Source organism: Anastrepha ludens, chromosome Y, assembly GCF_028408465.1.
Source record: "Anastrepha ludens isolate Willacy chromosome Y, idAnaLude1.1, whole genome shotgun sequence".
NCBI classification, from domain to species: domain Eukaryota; kingdom Metazoa; phylum Arthropoda; class Insecta; order Diptera; family Tephritidae; genus Anastrepha; species Anastrepha ludens.
The window spans coordinates 5335421-5347208 of NC_071504.1; positions in this window are offsets into that span (position 1 = coordinate 5335421).

Sequence of the window (11788 nt, forward strand, 5' to 3'; positions counted from 1 at the left end):
GTCTTTAGTACTTTTCGAGTATTTAGTGGTTTTTTGATTTTTTCGGATCCTGCGAATTAAAAGTTAGATCGCTTGTTGAATCTTTCGCAGTGTCATTACACACTGGCAAAAATAAGTCCTCCACATGGGGAAAATTTAATGGAGGAGTTGTTAACTGATGTTGGTTTTGATTTAACTCTTTGGAAAGTAGTTCACTCGAAGTATTAAACACCGATCGTAGTGGATACTCGACGGAGTCGTCAGAGAGTTCAATTGGGTCATCATTATTTAGTATACGTACGGAAGCAGAAGATGCTGCCAAAGTTTTATTAGGTGATGCATTTTGAGAATATATGTCGCCGACCAAAGATGAGTTTTCAGTTTTTCGTTTAGGAAATTTAATATTATCTCTTTCATTTGATTTCTGACCTTCGCCTGAGTTCAACGACGAATGCATATCAGGTGTGCTCCAGTTATCAAAATTCTTTAATATCCTATCACCGATTGCAGATGGTTGCTGAGGTTTAAAAATATTTGGACTATCTCTTTCAAGTTTTGTGATACTGGCTTTAGACTCATGCGACATTAGTTTCATTGATTCTGGCACAAAAGGAGGTACATTGCAGTAGCTACGTTCTCCGCTTGGTTGCGACAGAAGCAAATCTAGTGATTTTCTGGTGCTTTCTGACTATGGAATGCAAAGTTAAATTCGTTTGATAAATAAAACAACATAAATTCAATTAGAAATTAAAAGGTTGTTTTATAATAAGCCCGACTTCCATTTTGAAATAGACATACTCTTATTTGCTGAACTCAAAAGATACACTTACCTGCATTTGTTACTTTATCGACGCAGTGATGCTTAAAACTCGGAATAGGTAAGTGAAATGCTGCTGGCAAACGTGGAAAGAGTAAATTTTGTGCAGTAGTGGGTATCAAACCAGGCCCCGTTGGGAAGGGGTAAAGCTTAAGCAAACTAGGTACTCTTCCTATTCCAGACGTAGGCATAAACATATTTGGATGCAAACCGGAAATTAAACTTGAATTAGTTTGATTGGCAGGAGGCATCTGGGGAGCAGATCGCTTTTTGCTAGTAGGCGATTTGTATGTAGGTGCAAGTTTAGCAGGAATTACTTTACCAACTTCTTTATCCGTTTCCATCAAAGTTTCATTAAACGCTTCTAGCGGTTGTAAAACAGTATCCATGCGCATCAGTTTCTTATTTATAGTGTTAACTTCTTCCTTTGTTGGAACTCCAGCTTCTTGTTTTAATATGTTTTTTTCACTCGTCGACATATTCAAGGATTGATTTTTCACTTTATTTTTTTGCGCTCTTTTCGGTATTCTTTGACATTTGTGGACAAATTTCTGGGAACTATGCCTTCTACATGTGGTAAATTTAGAATATTATCCTCTTTTCTAGTGCAGAGTTCCATTCTGTTAGACATAAAATTCGCAGTTTCTAATGCGTATTTGGCAGATTTTAGCCTTTTAATTTTCTTTAACTGCGCCATTTGAATTGGGTTATTAGGTGATACCACCGCTTGTTTCAGTGAATTTTTACTTCCTGGCTTACGACTTCGCTTTTTAGGTTTATTAACTTCGTCAAGCTGCGGTGGTGAATTATTCAATACACAAGGCATCATTACCTCTGAGAAGCTACTACTATTAATATTGCTTGCTAAATCTATAGCACTACCATGATCGCAGTTAATAGGCATGTTTGGAAATTTTCCCAATCCCTCAGGAGAAACCGAATTCGTATAGCCAGACGTCAAGCGATTGAATAATGTTGGAGATGGCGTTATAGTGGTTCAGCAAGGCAAATTGATGAATTGGCCCTCGTTCCCACCATAAATCTGGGCCGAAGCCATGCAATTCGTATTTGGAGATAATGGTTTTTGAGGTTTCTGCTTAGAAATTTTCTTAAAGATATTTAGTTTATTTTTATCTAGTTCTGCTGACAATTTCAATCCTGGAAATGCTTTCTTATCATGATCCAGAGACACATTTACAGGTATTTGCACATTATCAAGAACGCCATCATGGATGAGATTGGAAACAGCATCAAAACGGTTATCTTTCATCAAAGTTTTCGGAAGGGCCACTGATGAGATAAGTGCCAATTCTGGTTTTGATATACAAGTTTGAGCTGTGCAATTTGTAACTAGTGGCGGAGGTAAACATTCTTTCAGAGATGGAGTAGCACTGTTGCTTTTAGAAGTCGATAATAAAGGTAAACATAGCTTCTTTTCATCCAGCTTTGCTAAGCCCTCTGGCTTATTTGACTGGACGTTGTTTTTGTGTCTATTCAATAATTTTTTCTGATACTTTGACTGTTTTTTAAGAAACTTTTCTATTTTTAGCCGCTGAAAAATGGAGTGACAATAGTCAGGTGCGGAGTCCATTCCTGTCTTAAGCATTTTTTGTAAGATTTTCTTATTTCTCCGTTGGGTTTTTTCGGAACTATGCATGCCGGCTGAAATCAAGCCAGATTCAGAAGCTTGAAGATCTGGGCGATTAAATTTGGCTGCCAAAGGATTTGACAGGTTTTGTGTATTCTTCTTTTTAGCCTTTTTAAGCAATTTTGATGCAAGTGTCGGCGATTGTAAGGTATGTTGCGTTAAATGATTTGGCACAGCCTTCTTTGGTGCAGTTGGGTTCACTACCTCGGAAGCTGCAACATTTTTATTAACAAGGGGGTACTTTGTTAAGAATGTGTTGCTATTAGAGACAGCCGGAATTGGTGGTTTACCAACATTTATGGGTACTTTTGTAGGCTGGGAGGAAAATATATTTAATATGCAAAAGGAGTAAATGAAAACCTTTTCTATATTACTGGAAAAATATAAATTTATTTATTAGCAGCGAATTGCGCAATTAAATTAGCTAATCCTTCTCCTTGTCTTTTCATCATATCGTTAAGATGAAAATAATTAAACAAAGCAAAAACACCGAAATATTCCACCAAAATAATTTCTATGAAGAAAAACCTTTCACAACAGTATTGATAGCTGATTGTCAGTTTTGCAGGTATCCGCCATATGTGAACGGGTATATTAATTTTGTTGATTTATTGGTAATTAATGCATATGTGAACGTATTTTAAGCTCTCTGGAACCTTTATTTTTAAATATCACGGTAATCGTTCTTAAGGAGTAAACTCCAGTCGCGTGTCGGAGCTGACACACACCTCTTTTTTTTTTAAATAGACTTTTAATACGTTCACATATAAGTAGATGATCTACTTTTTCGTGCTTTCCTCCCAATCCGTAATTAAAAATTTCTCTCCAAAATCTGAGATTATAAAATAATCTTGGATAATAACCATACTGTGTTTTTTGGGGAATAGATTATTATTTCTACGAGTGTAAAGAAAAACGTTAAAGTAAAAATTAAATAAAATAGATGCCGGCATAGAAACCAGGTTTGTAGACATAATTCTAATAAAATGTATATTAAGTATTATTAACGGTACATTCATTTAACAGAAAAAAGCGTATGTCCATAAACGTGAGTCCTTTTATTACTTACTATAAAATGTAATATCGAATTTTGAATGCGTATCTAACTGTTTATTATTACCAGCCAATTGCACAATTAAATTAGCTATTCCTTCTCCTTGTAGTTTCTTCATATCGTTAATAATAATTAAACAAACCAAAAGCTCCCAAATATTCCACCAAAATAATTGCTATGAAGAAAAACCTTTCACAACAGTATTGACAGTCAATTGTATTGACAGGATTGTCAATTTTGCAGGTAATCTGCCATATGTGAACGGGTAGATTAATTTTGTGGATTTATTGCTAATTACAGCATATGTGAACGTAATTTTTGTTAGAGAACTACTGCAGTGGTAGAATTATATGAAAGAAATATAGTTTGAAATCATCGAAGAGCGTCTGACTCATTCATAAAAAGCTATAAGTTTTTCCATTTGTGGAACAACATCGAGAAGCACAAATAGGAGGACAAACTCGGCCAAACACCTAACAGAAGTTTACGTGCCAATTATTTATTTATTTTTAATGGGCAGACTACGTTCGTTGGCAGCATGCATGTTCAAATTAGTAGAAATGGGAAAAACTAGGTCCTAGTAATATTAAAAAATTTCACTTGACCGTGATTAAATATATGATTTTAGTATTGAGCCACTAAGGCCTCTTCTTTTCGCCAAGAGTTAGCAAGTGGCGAATAGATAAGCAACTGGTATAAAAGAACATTTGTATACATATTGGGTACGCGGGAATAAAGCTACCTTAAATTACATGTGTTTGTAAGGCAGTGAGTTATACTAATCTAATGAGGTATGACCATACTCGCTAACTGCGAATCATGCTCGATAACTTTGTTGTTGCTTTCGCATGCAAATTTTTCGTTAAGTTAATCGAGCTAGAGATAGCGATCGAGAAATTGACGAATGACATAATGATCAGGAACGGTTAATTTTTCAACAGCTAAGTAATTGATGTGTGAAAATTAAAAAAAAATACTCACTTAAGAAATAATATTTAACGTATGTTTTTAATTATTAAAACAAAATACTTTTGCAAAATTTTCTAAATATATCTTTATTATTAGACTCGCTTTTTACGTTGCAGAAAAACTGAAAATATAACTATTTCCATACACTTGTTGAGGAACCACTAAGTGTGATGTCTTTTGGTTGATAAAGGTATTAATAGGATGTTAAAGGAAAATATCAAAAGAAGATATAACTGATCCGGATGGAAAATATTTTTATGTTGTGTCATTAACATCCATCCGGCAACTTAAATTTAGTTACACTTTACAATATAAGCAATCACAAAGTACAAAATTGAAAGTTAGTTCATGCCGCACTTGAAAATGTGAAATAAAACATACGTTTTCTCTGAATTCTAAATGGTAGTCACGCACCAACCCATTCTGTTACAGCGGCCACCGGTTACTGACTACATATATTACTACAAAAAAATCGTTTTCCAAATCTAAATTACAATTTAATTGAGCAGATATAGCAAAATATAGTTTCGATAATGTAAAACCTAATACGAGAGAATTCGACATCTTATTGAGGCCATGCAGAGTGCGAGCTGTAGGAACATTGCAGGTATAATTGGTTCTGAACCTATTCAAATATAATGGATATTTATTGCCTAAAGACCCGGTAGGGAGCGAGAAATTCTATCGTTTCTAAAAGAGAGGAACATTCAATTCCTTAATTGATCTAATCTCTAATTGTTTTGGATTAATTAGAAGTAGGCGGGATTTGTATGGTGGGGCAGGGTCAGAGAAATTCAGGGAAGAGAGAGCATACTTTTGTACTCGTTTAAGTCTGTCTGTAGATAATTGGTGGAAAGGCCACCAAATAAAAACGGTATGTTTCAATGTAGATCGAACAAATAAACTAAATAGCAACTTCTACCTATATACTCATCAAGTTGGTCTCCCTGCCGCAGGGAAGAGGCTTAAATGGTTTTACGTTTTAGACCCATTTCGTAGGGGCTAACTCTCCACGAACTAATAATGAAGTTCACCATGCGGAGATTAACGTACCAATGTTCCTTTGTTACCTCCTATCAAATCTTCTCCTTTTCCTTCTATTACTTAACCAGGCGGTAGGTATAAAATGCTCTTTATACTGTCGCACATGTAGCGGCTAAACAAGGATTTGTCCACACGTGCTAACCCACTTTGTTCTTTTTATAGAATATGTTCTTATTAATTAGCTTGAATTGAGTGGCATCATCAAAGCAGAACATTGTAACACGCGTTACATGCCGTTGATATCCAGGCATGCCCGTTATGATGCATACCAGATGGATCAAATTCGCGCAACTGTACTTTGGCACTATTATAAGCATTAAGTATTTTAGTACTACGGAAAATTGGTTATATTACACTTCCAGGAGGAAGACAAAGATTTCTCTTTATTTCAAGCATTTCACATTTTGGAAGCGAAACCTTTACTTGAAAACCTTTATTATAATGCCAGGTTGAAGCTTGTACAAAAACATTCTTCAGCGTCATCAACAGGTTTACTTCGACCTCGCACCCAGCTTTCTTCGTTTACGCTTCAACTTTCGCATACACTTCTTATGCCAGTTAGCTCTCATTTTTATTTCTTCACGCGAGGACGATTTAAGAGAGATGAATCAATAAGCTTTCCATTTGTATTGCTCTATGTTTAATGGAGTTTGTAATTCTTTATATACATATCCTAAATCCCTAAAAACTACTCCTACGCGAGCGGGGTCACGGGTTAAAGCTAGTTACTCTTATATGTAAGAATTTACCTGTTATGCAAAAAAAAAACACACTAGTAGCCATCGGAAGCAAAGCAGCACGGCAGTAGCAAACCACTTCATTTAGTATTTCTACAAAATTTTTACATTGGATTTTATTGGTTTTGGTCACATTTCATTAGCTTTTTTTAATCAGTAAAGAAAACTTTCCTCTTGTGTTTTCCCCCCGGAAAAATCTTGGTTTAATAAATTAAATGAAATACCAACATTGTAGCCGTAAAAATTGTTCATCTGCTCCAACAACGGAAAATTGGTTATATTACACTTCCAGGAGGAAGACAAAGATTTCTCTTTATTTCAAGCATTTCACATTTTGGAAGCGAAATCTTTACTTGAAAACCTTTATTATGATGTCAGGTTGAAGATTGTACAAAAATATTCTTCAGCGTCATCAACGGGTTTAGTTGGAAGAAGAAGAGCGATTGGTATTTGCATAAAAAATCATTTATTTAAGCAAATTGCGTACCTGTTTATATTTTTTCTTCTTTTCTTTTTGGAGTTTACTCCTTAATGTTGCAAACACAGTGCACGCTGAGACGAAGACGAAGATGAAGACGAAGCTGAAGAGAAATTGCTTGCGTTGCGAGTAAGCGAATGGGTTGCACAGTGCAAGACGAATTGGTTGCGCTTTTGTTATGTTAGGCGCAATGGATTCCTCATCAGATGATGATCTGCTGATTGAGCAAAGCTTATATTTTAAATTAAAACGTATAAAAGTAAATAAAAAAGTACACCCTATAAATTTGGAAAGAGAAGTATTTGGTGAATTTCATCATTTGTATGATGAGCTGCGCCACAATGAAAAGAAATTTGTGGAATATACCAGAATGACAATTAGCCCATTTGATTATATTCTAATTAAAATTGATCCATTTATTATTAAAAATTGGACTAATTTTAATAAAACGCCAATTATATGTGCTGAAAGGCTAATTGTGACGTTAAGGTAAAAAATAATTTAAAATATATTTAGTTGTATGCCTTTTATTGATTATTACTTCTCATTTAATTACTTGTTTATCGACTGTCTTAACTTAATTAACGTGCCAAAGCATAGACAGAACAAACCACAAACCAAAAACCACGGTAACTAGCAAGCGATTCGTCTTCAAATTCAGTACAGCAGCGTTTGAAGCTGATTGCTTGCGTTTCATCTTCATCTTCGTCTTCGTCACAGCGCGCACTATGCGTACGAGCGAACGAATTCATACGATTTGTTCTGCACTGTTTTTCGTCTTCAGCTTCGTCTTCATCTTCGTCTTCGTCTCAGCGTGCACTGTGTTTGCAACCTAAGAAACGATATATAAGGCCCACGATATGAAAAAATATGGGTAGTAAAATCTGGCGTACGCTGACGGAAGTGACGCATTCCCCTTTCTCTATGCCCCTTTTCTCTTTTGGTTTGTGTTTTTGATGGTTTATTTAGTTGGTAAGTGTTTATTTTAAATTTTTCCAACGAAGACATAAACGACCACTTTGAATATTTGAATATTATCTGCGCAGCGCAACAGTGCGACAACAAACCATACAGCAGCTACCCAGTGTTTTTGCTACTACATTTCACCTCAAACTGTGCATGTGTAATTGTGCCTGCGAATGTTTTGTTACAATGGAGAAACTACTCAGAGTGTTTTGCTGCTACATTTGACATCAAGCTGTGGCTCATCATCATAAATGTGTGGCTTACAAAGTATATTCACTAATTTTGCTAATAGCAAAATTGCATAGCTGGAAACATAAAACGCCTCTGTTAGCTGTCCTAAAGTAAATTTTGGTAACTGTGCATGTTAATTATTAATTGCGCAGTTACCTTGTAAAGCAAATTAAACTTTAGAACAGCCATTTTCATACGCCGCCGGCCACGGCATCTACACCAGGGCAGCAATAGAAACTTGGTTAAGAATTTGCGCTAGCTAAGCTACGAACCATTTCTGGTTCCATTTTGCAAAGACGTTACTACAGTGCACATCAAACAGTGGACGTTACCTTTATATGTAAGAATTTACCTGTTATGCAAAACAAAAAAAAAAACACTAGTAGCCATCGGAAGCAAAGCAGCACGGCAGCAAACCACTTCATTTAGTATTTTTACAAAATTTTTACATTGGATTTTATTCGTTTTGGTCACATTTTATTAGCTTTTTTTAATCAGTAAAGAAAACCTTCTTTTGATCGTTGGCATTGTGACCCTGTTGCTTTTTCATTTTGATTTGTTTTTCTTGAACCTTTGCCTGCGATTGAATTTTTTGATGTCCTCGAACCATTTTGTTGATATTTCTTTTGATAACATGTTTTAATTAATAAATTTTTACATCGTGGTTGTTCCACTTAACAATATTTATAAAATGCGATAATAGTTCGAAGAAACAGGGCACTTTTATAACGCGGTATTTACTATTACGTTTTTGTTATATCCGGAATTATTTGCAATTCCATTTTTGTAATCAACTCCTGGCGTTCCGCGTTTGTGTTTTGCTGCATTTTAAACAAATTAAACATTTCTTAAGCACATTAATTTTCACCGAACCGACGCTGACATGAGTCAAACGAGTCAGGAATTACGGAAAGTAGGTGGTAAAAAAATACCCTACAGGAATGATATAAAAGAATTAACAATTTCCAAGAATAGTTTGCGCAAAGTAACGCAAACTATGACGCTTTCAAACATCATGCACTCATGTATGCGTATGCTACACGAAATATATTTATATATACATTTTTTATACATATATTTTTATAGAATACGTTCTATTAATGAGCTTGAAGTGAGTGGCATCATCAAAGCAGAACATTGTAACATGCGCTCTCCATAATAATATCTGCCGTTGATATCCAGGCATGCCCGTTATGATGCATACCAGATGGATCAAATTCGAGCAACTGTACTTTAGCACTATTATAAGCATTAAGTATTTATATTAAAAAAAAAAAAAAAATAATTGGCGCGCACACTTCTGTTAGGTGTTTGGCCGAGCTCCTCCTCCTATTTGTGGTGTGCGTCTTGATGTTGTTCCACAAATGGAGGGACCTACAGTTTCAAGCCGACTCCGAACGGCAGATATTTTTTATGAGGAGCTTTTTCATGGGAGAAATACACTCGGAGGTTTGCCATTGCCTGCCGAGGGGCGAGCGCTATTAGAAAAATGTTTTTTTTTTTATTAATTTTGCTTTCACCGAGATTCGAACCAACGACCTCTCTGTGAATTCCGAATGGTAATCACGCACCAAACCATTCGGCTACGGCGGTATTTATATTACTACACTTATATTACACTTCTATCACAAATGAGGAATTACAATTTCACCACACCTGTCTACAACGGTTCTTATATTGTTTGTTTACCTTCTGTTAAGTGCTGACTTTTTGTGAAAGAACGTGGTTTAATATTATATGTAGGAATCATAGCAACCCATGATTGTAAGAATCATAGCAAGCCATGTAGGTAAATTTTGTTCAACCGTTATTCTTAGTTTTCATATGTATAGTTAGTTGAAATAAAGCAACCGTGGCAAATTCACGTGCGGATATATAAAGGTAACATAACCTTACGTTATATTGAAAACAAATAAAAATAATGAAATGTTGGGTATTTCTATTATTTAGAAAGAATAACAAAACAAAGCACATATAATTGGCCCAAAAAAGTAAAATAATGCGGAATAGAAAAAAGAAATGGAACATGAAAGAACCAATAACTGTAGACGATATTGATATGCCACTTAATTTATATGTCCTTGAAGGCGAGCTTTTTGTCTTAGCAGAAAAGTGGGTCGATGACGAACTTTTTATAATATTGGGGACAAAATCTTCATTGGAAATGCTGAGTAGCAGTGACTGCTGGGCTGTTGATGGAACTTTCCACTTTTTTCCATACATGGCAGAGTACATGGCGAAATCGTGCCTCTCGTTTTTTGCTTGATGAGTAAAAAAACGTTGAAGTCATATGTCGCTGTTTTTAACGAGTTGCTGACGATTGCAGGTAACCATGAACTAAATTTATACCCTCAGCTTATAATTTGCGATTTCGAAATGGGTATCATATCGGCAATTAAGCAATGTTTCCCAAATACTGATTTACGCGGCTGTTTGTTCCATTTTGGACAACTAATATGGCGAAGGGTTCAGAAGGAGAGGTAATTAAAGCCTATTTTATGGTTGTGTATGTATACTAAGTAATAATATGTTCTTTTTATGTATAGATGGGCTCAAAAATATGGGACTTCGGTGGAATTCGCACTGCAAGTCCGAATGATTAAAAGCTTAGCTTTCGTACCGCCAAGCGAAATACCGAATTACTTTCAAACATTACTTAATAACTGCGATGATGAAAGTGTAAAAAATTTACTAGTTTGGTTTGATAAAAATTATATTAATATAAATAATAATAATTCCAAATATTCTCCCGAGTTTTGGTCAGTGCATGACCATAATGCATCGCAAACAGAAACGTTTCCTAGAACACAAAACAATATTGAAGCGTAGCATCGCCGGCTGAAAGTTATTGTTGGAAGAAGAAACTCGCAATTTTACCATCTTGTGCTAAGTTTGCAAAAGGAACTTATTTTAGCGAAAACTCAAATATCAAGAAAAGAAAATGGAGAAAGAGTTAGAAAAAAAAGGAAAATAATTAAGAAAAACAAACAGCTGCGAAGAATTATTAAGAAAAGATTAAGTCACACTACATATTTAAAAAGAATTGCAAAAAATTGTAATTGGCTAAACTAAAATATTGTTATCGCTTAAACATACCTATATGTATATTTATGAATTAAATGTTTAGTTTGTTACTTCTTGTATGACGAAAATCACAAAACTTGAATAAAGCAGAATTTTTCGCATTAAACATGCAGAATTTTGAAAAAGCAGAATTTTAGAAAGCAGAATTTTAAAAAAGCAGAATTTTAAAAAGCAGAATTTTAAAAAAGCAGAATTTTAAAAAACAGAATTTTTTTGCAATTTACACAATTTTGTCACCCAGAATTTTGTAATGCAGAATAATGACACGCTCCCGTTGTGTATTCGTACATAAAATTCCATTTCCATCTATATTTGCTGACAATGAATTTTCAAATGTTTTTGGAGGCGGAAAATCTTTCTTGAGTAAAGCGAAAGGTGTCGCTACTGTCGCTGTTAAAATAGTTGAAGGTATAGTTTTTGAAGAATACGCTGATCCAGTTGATATTAACGGTATTAAATCGGCCCCACCTGCCAATTTACCGACTCCCCCTTTTTCAGTGTTAAAAAGCTCAATTGAAGATAAGTCTGCTGTTGGATTTGGATAAATGTCTTTAGTACTTTTCGAGTATTTAGTGGTTTTTTGATTTTTTCGGATCCTGCGAATTAAAATTTAGATCGCTTGTTGAATCTTTCGCAGTGTCATTACACACTGGCAAAAATAAGTCCTCCACATGGGGAAAATTTAATGGAGGAGTTGTTAACTGATGTTGGTTTTGATTTAACTCTTTGGAAAGTAGTTCACTCGAAGTATTAAACACCGATCGTAGTGGATACTCGACGG